At 30.3% G+C, this 13,176-nt stretch overlaps 1 long non-coding RNA gene across 1 annotated transcript; it reads right to left on the minus strand.

Annotated features, from left to right (window-relative positions):
* Positions 1-10,485: 10,485 nt before the first annotated feature.
* LOC126781811 (uncharacterized) lies at positions 10,486-10,793 on the minus strand. Its single transcript, XR_007670709.1, has 2 exons — positions 10,690-10,793; positions 10,486-10,611 (listed from the first exon to the last, which is right to left on the minus strand). It is a non-coding gene; the product is annotated as an uncharacterized LOC126781811 (long non-coding RNA).
* Between the last annotated feature and the right edge of the window lie 2,383 nt (positions 10,794-13,176).

The following is a 13,176-nucleotide window of genomic DNA, read 5'->3' on the forward strand; positions in this document are numbered from 1 at the left end:
TTTTATTTTCATTCAATTTGTTTTTTAGTGTAAAGTTTTTTAGTGTAATGGAAAACAATTCATCTAATAAACCTATTATTTCTTGTTACTCGAACGTTCATACATAAATTTAATTTAACGTTATTTAAAAATAATTTCCAACAAGATAACAGAATACACGAATAAAATGCAAGAAATATAAAATGTAAGCGAAATTAAGCTTAAAAATTATAATGGCAATTTCGAGAATCGACAGAATAAGTGTACGCATGCTGTAGTCAAATGTATGTCGACGACGACTGCGATATAAGTTAAGTAAATACTAAATACAATAATATAATATTTACTTACTTATATCGCAGTCAATAAAAGCATTAACAAGCGTACCATGCCATACAAATTTAGAAGGTACACAGGTGTTTTTTTCTTTTTTTAATACTATGATCGACGAATATTGAAACCTCGATTACATTGCTTAATAGGTACTAAATTTAATAATGTTCAAATAAATACAATACTTACATGCTTTAAAGATTGCAATAAGCATTTACTTGAACTTAATAACAGTAAATGTAGTTGATCATTCTTTTAACCAGTATTTTTTGTATACTAAGAGAGATTTCACTATCAAGTGAAATTAAATAACAACGGACAAAATATATTAAAAAATAGTGTTTCTAAAAAAATGTGTGAAAAATAGTTTAGGTAAAACGCCAATCATATTCTGTCTAAAATGTGAAAATGCAAACTGACATTATTTTCATTTACGAAGCTTTAATCTATGAACAAATTCTAACCTCTACGATTTTGATGGAAGACATCGCGAAGAAACTAAAGTGCTTCAGACAAGTTTCGTTTTACTTTTTAACATTTTTTACCTCTAATATTTGTATGGCTCCATGATCTTATGTCTGGCCATTCTATCCATGGCACACTAAATATCTAGTGTATCACTGAATCAATGCTGTATACTATAATATTCCGATGAGGTTGAGAGAGCCAGTGTAATAAAGACGCAATGAACATAAAAACTGAAGTGTTATGGTTGAGTTTGCATTGACACGATTTTTTTTTCAGCCTTTTGCCGTCCACTGCTGGACGAAAGTCTCCCCCATTGAACGCCAACCATCCCGATCTTGGGCAGTCCGCATCCATCCCGAACTTGCCACCTTTTTTAAATCGGTCCATCTTGTCACAGGGAGTCTTACACTACACTACACTACGTTTGCCTAAGCCTGGTCTCCACTCTAACACGTGTCGGCTCCATCGGCCATCAATGCGCCTGGAGACATGACCAGCCCACTTCCACTTCAGCGAGCTAATTCTAAATAAAAGTGACTAAGGCAAATACCCCTCTATTGACACGATACTTTATCTAAATTATAATGTAACCAATCTTTGCAAGTGACTAATATGAAAATTATATTAAAAGTAGCATATCCCAATAGCAAATATCAGTATCTAAATGTAATTGTTTTTTATTCCCTATTATTTGTAATTGAAACCGTTTCTAAATGTTTTTCTATCCTCACAAAGCCAAGCCGATTTTAATGGTGCAATTATAGTAAACGAGGCACGAAGACCGTACTGTCTCCGAGCCACGGCGCTCGCCTGTTGATAGACTTTCGACCTCGCATTAAGTGTTTGTGCAAGCTTTCCGCTTAAAACATATCGTGTTCATCGTATGTATTATTTTGGAATATAAATCAATAATTTCGGCTATTTATAATACACATTTTTTGTTTTTTACACTATCTTAAGAATTAGGGAAATAATATAAAGCTGATACTCAAAATGTTTTTTTAAAGCTAATTTGTCTAATATCTGTATGAGAGTTTAAAATTCATTTTAAAAAATTATCTCAAAAATATTTATGAATTGAAACGGCAAAAAAAACTAATAAAACAATTTGACTCACAAAACTTTCCCCATTTCTAAGCTAAAACAATATAATACATTTAAAACGGATCAGCATACTCAACTTTAGTTTTTAGATGTTATATATTAGGCGTTTTATTTAACCACATAAGTTTGAAAGTTACCTAATAACTGAGTTCTATATCTCGCCAAGCGCGTCAATAAACATGACAAAATAGGCCCATAATAAATATGGAATAGGGTTTCCAATCAAGTCTACTTCGCGCCCCCACCCGCTAGGTGAGCGCCACAGACATCTCAATCTCAGATAGGACAACTTTTATCTTGAGAAGAACATTAAAAACTCTTATTATAAGTTGAGCTTAAAAAGATTTTGCATAAATTCATTTCAAGCTTCCTTAAGCGTTACGCGACGCTCTAGTTCTAGATCCTTATCACTGAATGTTTATTGGCAATGCTTAATGTAATAATAATAACTATTAAGAAGTTATTTGTTTTGCATGTTTTTTATTTATATTTTATTCAGAGTAAATTTTTCAAGTTGAATATTAGTTCAATTTGTACTTAAAGCTAACTACGGCTATAAACATTATTAGGAAACTTTAGAAGGATATAAAATAAAAACTATTTTAGTTACTATTTTTAAAAAATCTTTAAATATTCAAATCAAAATAAACAAAGAGACCGAATTTTACAAATGTTTTATGTTAACTAAATTTCAATTTTATTCAAGGTTATTCTTTTACTTTCGTAGGCCTGAAACAAGGGCGGTCGCCTCGTTCCTTACCCGCATAACACAGACAACGTAAGCGACGCCTTGAGAACAAATTTTTAAATTGCCTAAGCCCTGCAATCGGTGTATACACTTACAGCCACCAATCTAATGCATTAGCTGTACGCAGATTATCCCATTTATCATTTTGTAAAATATTAAAAGGAATAAATAAATATTAACAAACATTTTAACTATTAAAAAGGGAATAAATGTTACATAAAGTATAAGATAGAATTCTGTAGTCATGAAATTTACATAACATAAAATTGTTTGTTTAGTAATTATGACTATTTATTTTATACTGGCACAACTGCACTAACTTGGTATACTCTTAACTGGTAAATAATTTAACTAAGGAGATAAAACATAATTATACTGCACCTATTACATTCAGAATTTAAAATGGAATCTAAAGACGCAGATACCAGTATTGAAGATACATTATACATTTTTTATTTGCAAGGAAAAACAGAATGTTAAAAAATGTTAAATACAAAAATTTTAATGACTACTGAGTAAAGTTTAAATTTATTTTATCCGTAAAAGTATTTAACTTTAAAAATAAATAAATAAGCTAATCTCAATTTTCGCAAGGAAAACATTTTTATTTAATTGGTAACGGACATTATTACAACCCTTAACATTGAGTTTGTTTGTTATTGTTAAACAGAACTACCCGTTGTCCGTGAAAGCAGTACAATATTTATTCGCTCAAATATATATTTGAATCCATATTTACATAATTCAGGCGGACGCCGGAATCATTCCCCGTTCGTTCTGTAATACACAAAATGAACATATCCCAAGATCCCACTTACAAATTGAACCACGCTGGGTGTCTATTCTCTAAACGTACCTTATCGCCATTATTACACTTTTTAATATTAGAAATAATTTGGTTTATTTTAAAAACGAGATAGGTGTAATTATATCTAATGCTAGTATTAGATTTATATTTTTTTGTAATATTATGTATAATAAAAGTTACATGTAAATTAAAAAATGTATCATACAATACTAAAACATTAGGCGACATTACTTGAAACAGATGTTTTACTTTAAAATATTAATAACCAATTTTGAAATTCTAAGCTTTCACTAGAATACGTCTTTATGTTATTCACCGCCGGATTAGGGATAAACGAAACGCCGAGAATAGGTGCTTGCAACCCATTGGGACGTTGGGCCGAATGGAGCGCGCATACTAATTCGTGGTCGTTCGAGGAACATTCAAATAGCGAGCAAGCCAGGCTTACGGGGGATATGTGAGACGCGCCCCAAGATTTAGTTTACAACTTAGATTACGAGCGCCGCCTGCGCCGCCAGTGGTCAAGAATTAAACAAGTAATCTAATAGGGCACACGTAGCACTCCACCGAACGATCCATTTGAAGGGATTTCAATTACACACAATACGTATTTTGCGGTGCACGTAATCAAAGAGGATTATGGGACTGTTTCAATTTATTTTAATGTTTAAATAAAATTTAACGACTGCAATATGTTCATTGCGATATTTGTATCCCCAAATGAGTCGCTATGGCATTCCGGATAAAATTTGTGCTTAATATTTATTTTTAAATAAAGAAAAGAAATATATATTCGCATTCGGATAATAAGCAGAAATCCTGTCCGAAGAATAAATTTGCCCTTTTATCCTGTCGGACTCCTATAAACAAACGATTTGAATTGTAAATTAGTGTTTTATAATTTGACAAAATCACCTTTCCTTTTTGATTGCACGGATACATAATAAAATACTAGAATAGATTAAGTTTAAAACAACAAATCATAGAATGTTATCAAACCAAATAAGCTTAAAATGAATTCCCTTATATAAGATTCTAGATGTCTTATTCATCGCAAGTACAGTTTCAAAGTTCTTTAAATTTAGTGATCGTAAAAGAATCGCAGTCGGAGCTCGTAGACGGTGCGATGCAGCTTTACCTGTTGCGCGAGCTCGCGCTACGGCTACGGCCTACATCCCGTGCACGGAAGCTTACAGCTCACTTATTTTCTTTTTGTATGCATTTACGTTTCAGATTAAAAGATCCAATCGCCACCCTACGCGCTCGGTAGAGCTCGGTTGAAACCGGAAGGCTTCGCTAGAATCGACGTCGAATCATTGGTCGGTTGGAAATGGGGTGAGAGATGACGCGCTAGAGGGAAGTTTTAGCGGTGGAACATCAGTTGTGGTCGCGGGGCTGAACGGAGCGGTCGTGGCCGGTGCTGGCTCCGATCCGGTATCTTCCCGTATGTTCCTAGCCACCCGCCTCGAGGGTAAGTGAATTTTATTTGATTAAAAAGCAATTTCTTCGGGGAAGTCGTGAATTTGCCTGCGATAAACAGCTGGGAAATGACTTCTGCAAAACTACGAGCCATTCTAAATTAAGTGAAAAGTTACTGCTTCCGGGCCATTTCTCGAAAGTTTATGATTTCTGGAAGTGTCTTTTTTAGATGCATTTTTCATGAGCTTTTATTATAGAAAAATCATTTTAAATAAAATAAGATAAAGTTTCGCACCTTTGATAAATTTATGATAAAATTATGAAGATAAAAATCTAAAAGCAGATTATTATATTATTAATTGTAAAAAAAAATATAATTCATTTAAAACATGAAATGACAAAAACTTTTTGCGGTCTTTTAAGTATACTTATAAAATATCTTATTTAAAAAAAAGTATTCACCATAAAATCATTCGTAAGCATTAATAGAGAACCGGCAACAATCAATTTATTATAACCATTAAAGATTACGACCGAGATACTTAGTTTGTAATCAAATAAAAGTTAGGTAATAACCCGCCGCAACTAAATGAACTCCGTATTTACACAACAATATTGGAGTCGGGGCAGAGGTTTATTCCTATCTAAGCCTATGGTACTATAGACGGATTAATTAGTTTTTATTTATAAAAACTGATGAACAAAATAATTCCATTTTGCCTTTAAAAAAAAAACAAAATCGATCAATTTAATTAAAGTTCCTTCTAATTATTATAACTATTGAAGGTACTGAAAAATCCAAATTTATTCAGCTTAAAACCTAATGCAAATGCAATCACATATTTATTGTGTCAAATAAAATCATATTTTATTTAAAAACATTTCATTTTAACACAGAATTTTAGAACAGTATTTTAGAATCGTTTTGATTTTTTTACGAAAAAACAAATAACTGACTAAGAAAATCCTGAAAGTACCATAACTATAGATTAAAAATATATATTTAAAATGACGATGTTTTAAGTAGTTTATAGTTACAAGGATAACTAATCGGCTACTTTCGGCTAAGCGAGGCCGTAAGTCTCAATATCCAGACATGAATACCGATGCCAACTCCAACTCAAGTTGATTGTTATTTTTTGTTGTAAAAAGTATTTAAATTTTAATTTTTTAAAAGCTCTCTTTCAATGAGACAGCGCCTCTAAGAGAAACAAGTGACGGGCCTCTAATTTCCACTCTTATTTCACCCTTAGGAGAGGAAAATTTTCTCTCAATTTAAATGCATTTACTCTCGATTCTACTCTATAATAATAGAATCACGTAATTCGGTACATGGCCGCGTGAATATCGCGTTAGATAAATAAAAAAATTACCTCGAATATAACTTTTGTTTAAATCGACTAACAAATATTATTATTACGATAATAATCGTATGGTAATAATTAGCCGTACACTTTATACTAATATATATAATATTAAATATAGAAAATCGTCAGCTCAGTCAAGGCTAGTTTTCTGGCAAACTCTGCAATAATGCACATAGCTTTCTATAAGTGATTCGTTTCTTTCAAAAATATGTACGGTAAAAAACGCTACAGAATTTTAATTGATATATTATAATAGCTTCTCATTAATTTTATAAGCTGTAAAAACGTAGTTATAAATCTTATCAAAATAAAATACATACAAAGTACAGATTCAAGACATTTCCAAACCAACCAAATTTCCGTTGAAATTTGGAGTGGTAGTTTCGGATTAATTTAATACTATTTCAATAAATACTTAAAAAGCGTTATAAGACGTTGTATAAGAATAGGTAAAGATATAACATGATAGGTAGTTTATAAAATTAATTTTAATAAAAAAATTATAAAATTGTTTTAAGTTAAAGACTCCGAACGTAGCTGACTATGTATTGTAAATATTATTATATTTAGGTATAAATGCAAGTAATTTTTTGAAGTCAATTTTTTTCGGTTTTTGTTCCAATCAATATATTTTAACCCTGCTCAAATAAGACAACGCCGCTTAGAGAATACAAGTAATGAGACCTCTAGTTTTGAAATCTTAATTGTGGATTTATTTCATTTTATTCACATACTAAGTTTAATTTATTGCCTAAAACCAAGTCAAATTCGAAGAAAATAAAGAATATACAGGCCAGTTAGACGTTTGCAGACGTCATTGCCCAGTAGTTGAAATTCACAAATGTACAAGTTTAGTCGGATATTTTTTATAAGGCGCGACACTAGCTTCGAATCTTCGGTTGATACATACCACATTCTTCTGGACGCGAAAGTAGGTAGTAAGAAAGTATCGAAGGTATTTAATGGAAGTAAAGGAAATACTGCAAAATAACACTAACCTATCAAATAAAATAGAATGAAAATCAGTTGACACAATCAGTGAAGTTATCTAGGGATATAAATACAAAAAAGCCGAACTGATAGCCACCGAATTGATAAGTTGGTAATTTGTCGATAAAATTATAATTATCTGTGAACAAAAATATAACCAATTATTATAAATGTGCATTATCTATTGTTAATTTAAAATGAACGCAAGCAACACTAAAATCCAACAATTTTGGGTGCATTTTAATTAGACAAATAATAATTAATTACATTTATTATGTATTTTACGAGCATATAATAAAATATGAATAATCGCAAGGCTATTGTCGATTGCTGAACTCAATGATAAAGTTTTGTGAAGATCGAGTTTGTAGTTTCGCCTACACACTTATAAATGATGATGCTTATAATTTAGTTGTGCACTAAGAGTTTCCCGATTTCCCATCAGCATCAACTTGTATTTAATTTTTGGGTAAGCTGCTCTAGCTATGCCCCATTTTTTTGTAGCGGCGAGGACTTAGCTGAGCGTAAACAAGTAAAGACTTAAAATATCATGAGATTGTAGAGAGTGCACCTGAGTTTGGCTATCTTCATTGAGAATGGCTGCCGTAGCCGATTACGAAATCTAATTACTCGCTTAAATATTAATTATATAAAAGCTGAGAGAACTAACTTTTATTATAAGTACTAGCGTTAAAATATTTTTTTTAAAAATCCTTTATGTAATGCTCATAAATAAAGTGCAGACATATTCATATCCTATATTTACGGTCTCAATAAACATTCCAAAAAACAAGACATCTTACATTATGTTTAATAACTTAATTAAAAAAAATGTTTTAAGTAAAAATATTAATCTCCAAAATATTTAATATAAAAGGAAGCCAATTAAAGATTAATTAGCAATCATTGCAGTTAAAAAATCAGAAGTATGGACTTGTGATACAAGCACAAGACCGTACATAATAAAATGTCATAACAAAGGGAAATGCCAGCTTTAAACCATCAGTCCAGTCATCTAGTAATGAAACAGAGGTCCATGCGAGGCACTCCACGCCCAGAACGCATATTCCTCCCTCGTTTTATTTTCATTCACTGAACACTGTATATTTTTATGCTATACTTTGTGATGAAGTTTACATTATCCACTTTCCGTAAAATATCGTCACTAAATGAAAATATTTTTATTATTTACTTACTATTTTAATTAAAAAAAAAACTTTCATAAGCTTTTTTTAAATATAAAACAATCTTCTTGCAACAGGACAAAAACAAATAAATCTTCAAATATAAACGGTATACAGTGAAGATAATTTCACCATATTTGATTTATATTTCGACATTTTCTCTTTACTTTTTAATGAGTTTTGATGATTCCACGACTTCGTGCGATTTGAAACCAATCAAACTTTTTCGTGTTTGCTGGTAGCTCTATGAAATTACCGCACTTTATAAAAATTATTAAAATCTTACGTAAATTACTACTGCTACGAAATAAATATTAAAGAGGAATCAGCTACTCATTGCGTATCGGAAGCAAGATACATATATTGTAAGGTCTATAGATGAAAACTACTAGATATTATAAATATAAATTAAATACTTATAATATAAAATTTCGTTTTATCATTATAGCCTGTTTTAAATTTAATATGATTAAAGCTCAAAAAATCTTTCAAATTTATTAATTTAAAACAAGTTTATAAAATAAATAGAACATAATCATAATTAATATTGCTTAAAAAAATCTATGACACGCGAGGCCGACTTACTGACCGTCAGACTGTCAATCATATAAAAAAATAAGTCATACTATTATTAAAAAATCGAGGGTTGGGTTAAATTTTTTTAATATATGTAATACATGCCTGTAGAATTTGCATCGATTTAATCACTATCTTATTACGCAGTGGCGTACACTTTTTGCTGATGTATTGTTTTAAGTTTTCTTTAAAACCCAAAGTTAAATGTATATTCAGAAAATTTATCTAAATTTTTAAAACAAAATCTTTAAAGTATCCTTTTCTGCTTAAGTGTATTAATTTTATATGTCCCAAGCGATTTTCAAGAATTAAAACGTTTATTATATATCCGACACAACAACAAAATATACGAAGAATGCGTTCATTGATTTTAAATTACTGTTTATTTTTCAAGCAGTTTGTACTATTGTTAGTATAATTTTCCAATATTTGCCAAAAAACCGACAATTTCCTTGTAAACTTTATGACTTTGTTAACTAAGTATATATAAATGTACGGTTAAAAAAATATCTCTAGATAATAATTTTAAAACCGCGAATGCTATATGATTATGATGCAATATTTCTTAATTATTTGCATTAATCTGAAATAAAAAACAAAGTACCAAACTTTTCCATTTAATAGTACATATATTATCTGAAAATTTATATACATATAGTGGAAATTTATAGGCAATTTAGGTTTCATAATAATTAACCGTTTTATTTCTACAATTTCAATTTTCGCGTACTATTTCAAAAGTAATTTTGATATAAGTTAAATACTATCTAAACTACCAGGCGCTAAATATATTAAGCTGATTTCAACCGCCTTTAAAAAAATTAAGTATATTATATTTTCGACGCCTATGTATTTTTTTGGATGTATGTTCACCGATTACTTGAGAACATCACCTCAGATTTCCCATATATTTTTTTTATTTATAACCATTTATAACCATTTTTGTCAGAAATTCGGTAAATGCCATCGATGTTTGTTTATATATATATATGATTTATGTACTCGTATTAGACTAGAATATATCATTTTCGTGGAATTTGTTTAATTTCTCAATAAAACGAAAACCGATTTCAATGGTTCAACCAACTTTATATTTATAAAGATTGAGTCCAAAACACTTTTTTCCTTTATTGAAATCAGTTTCTTAGTTGTATTGTAATGCAGCTTAACACTTCTTGTTAACTAAAGTTATTCTATTAATCTTCTTTAACTAAAGTTATTTAGTTCGAACTAATTTCTGCCCACGTATGAAAACGGTAGGGGGCGGTGCATATGTTAGGTACCATATATCCTTTTCTGTACTCCTGGCACCGCTTATGCAAAATTTTATTATTGTCATAATATTTAATTATGCAACAATTACACAATATGAAGCACTTATTAACTATATTAAATAAGTCATTTAAATAATAGAAAATATTTATGAAAAATCCAGCTATCACTGGATTCAAATGTTAGTGTCTTGCACGTAACTAATATGATACGTATGGGTGATGAAATACATATGTATATAATTATAAATTATAATATTCATCTCGCTAAAGAGCAATATACATATTAAAGATACACAAAAAAAAACAATTTATTTGAAGGGTATCGTGACAACTAAATATGTTCTCGAATTCATACTGATACCTGGTAAAATAACCAATAAAAACGTTTAGTAACGTAATAATAACAACAAAATTCAAAGTACATTAAATCCTAAAATACCGTATGCCCTTGATTGATTGAATTCGCTCGTCTCCTATTGAATGACTATTGTGACCACGTAGTCGGTAGGCGCAGAGCCGCAGAGACGCGTTGACGTGAATAGACGGCCGTCGATGCACCACTCCTATGCATACTGCGATTTGATAACTTTGCCATTTCATCCAATTTCTACCGTGCATATCAGTTCGAGCAACGTGCACTTCATTGTACGGCAATATTGACATGCAAATTAGCATTACCATTAGTGATGCGAAAACCTAAAGACATTTCATACTAATTCCTACGTATAATACACAGATTGTATAGGAATATTATCACTTCATATAATATTGAGTCACTTCTTTCAACTACAACAAAATATCAAAAGCCATTGTACTTAGACCACGCCGACCGGTTACATTGCTTTCGCCATTTAAATAATTCATTTGCAAACCAATTAGTAAACCTCGAGACTAATGAATTGCTTATGAACTACGCGATAATACTTAATTGGTTTTTCTATCCGTTTTCATTAAAGTTCAAGTCATCTACAGTACACTAACTTACTTAAATCATTTTCAATATCAATTATTCCACCAATTTTCCTTAAAATGAATTGTTTTATAATATTACTTGCCTCTTTTATTACTTAATCTTATTTATGAGATGTAAGTTACAATAAATTATATTTAAAAAATTAATTAACTTTTGTTTTATATTTTTAAACTAGTAGAAAGTAGAAAGGTCATAACTTTTATCTTGTTAAAAGCTCAGTTAACAATATAGTATCAATAGTTTTTCTGACGTTGCGAAAAATATAATATGTTTAAAATATTTTTGATTATTTTTAAAAGTAAATAATTCGAAAAATTAGGTTTTTTAGTTGGCAACAGAATGGCAAGCCGATACTTAAACAAATCGAGAGCACATCATACTAATTTCGGTTGGCTATGCGCGCGTCAACGTACGTCAAGTACGCTTTATAAAGTCTGCAGACAAAATAACGATTATGATCGCAAGGACCTGCGGCTTACCGTCGACCGTTTAACTTTGTAAGTCTGCCACAATTACGACAAGCATCTAATAAGGAGGCCCGTAGGTAACATTGTAAGAATTTTTAAGAATTTCCGTCTCTATAGCCCGACGATCTCTCTCGTACAAATGAAGTTCATTCCACGTAGCCCCGTTTTAATCCTCTCAATGAACGTAATCGTGCGTGCAACTATTGATATTGTTCTAGCCTTTATTTCGATTCCTTTTAAATTATTAAGCTTTTTATTTTGGATTTTTGGGATTTATGTTTAACTTTAGATAAAATTTGTGCATTTAATTATATTATTATTTATTCTAGAATTAAATACTTCAAATTATAGTAATCTCAAAAATTTTATTATAGGATAGAATTAAATGTATAAGTATTATTACTTTTACAATTGAAACTAGAGAATAAATTTATAGAATATGACATTTTCAAAATATCTACAATCTTCAAACATTCTTCCAGTAAGTTTTTAAAGCCCTATGTCAAATATTTTCAATATTTTTATTAAAAACCTACGTGTTATTTACGTAATCATCTATCAAATGTTATGAAACACAAGTCTCCCGTATAATAATAAAAATATAAACCAAGGCACCGTTATTAATAACGAACAAATTTATCTCTATTACGTAAAATCATAACCGTCTCAGAATATTGCGGGAGAGAATTAGGACGTAGAGCTTTAAATGTAAGCAATAGTGGTATCGAAGATAGGCTGATTGTCTGCAGACGATCCCTTTGCCTAACGAGCTAGTCACGGCTTCCCCTTTGTATTGTTGTCACCGCAATCCCCCGCTGATCCTTGCACTTGCCAAGATTATCCAAATTCATTGCTATCTTCAAGACCTACATTCGAATGTTTAATAACGCTTTTAAAATTATATTTTATACAAATATTCAATATCTCAAAAGGAAATCATCATGGAAACATTAAGTCTTACAACATGATTTCTCGTACGACAAAATATAAAAACTTGTATAGTAAATTTGTTTTTTATTAGGTATATTTATTTAAAAACAAATTAAAGCTGAAACATTTACGATAGATACTTTGTTATTTTATTCTCTCTATATGGTTGAGAAGCTTAGTTACTCTTTAAAACTAGGAAATACTCCTGATATTGTACATTAATTTTTATACACAACAGAATATCACAGAAGGAGTACAGCCGAGTGTATTTCCCATTGTCCTCGAAGAATACAGCTTTATTGCTTGCGAAACCAAATAACCTCTTTTATATCTCAGTTTTATATCGGCTGCATATCGGGGCTAGTAAACGGAATCAAAAACATAGTATTACAATTCCATAAAATAAATAACTAATTTCAAGACATGGGATTAAAAAAAATATGATGTATCTAGTATTTTGTCAACATTTTTCCGGTAATTGACAATTTATATGTAAAAAAAAAACAATGTGTCAATGTTAGGCAATTTGTATATTCCTCGAGAAAAAGTCTAGTAA

The sequence above is a fragment of the Nymphalis io genome, chromosome 4 (genome assembly GCF_905147045.1).
Source record: "Nymphalis io chromosome 4, ilAglIoxx1.1, whole genome shotgun sequence".
Taxonomy (NCBI): Eukaryota; Metazoa; Arthropoda; class Insecta; order Lepidoptera; family Nymphalidae; genus Nymphalis; species Nymphalis io.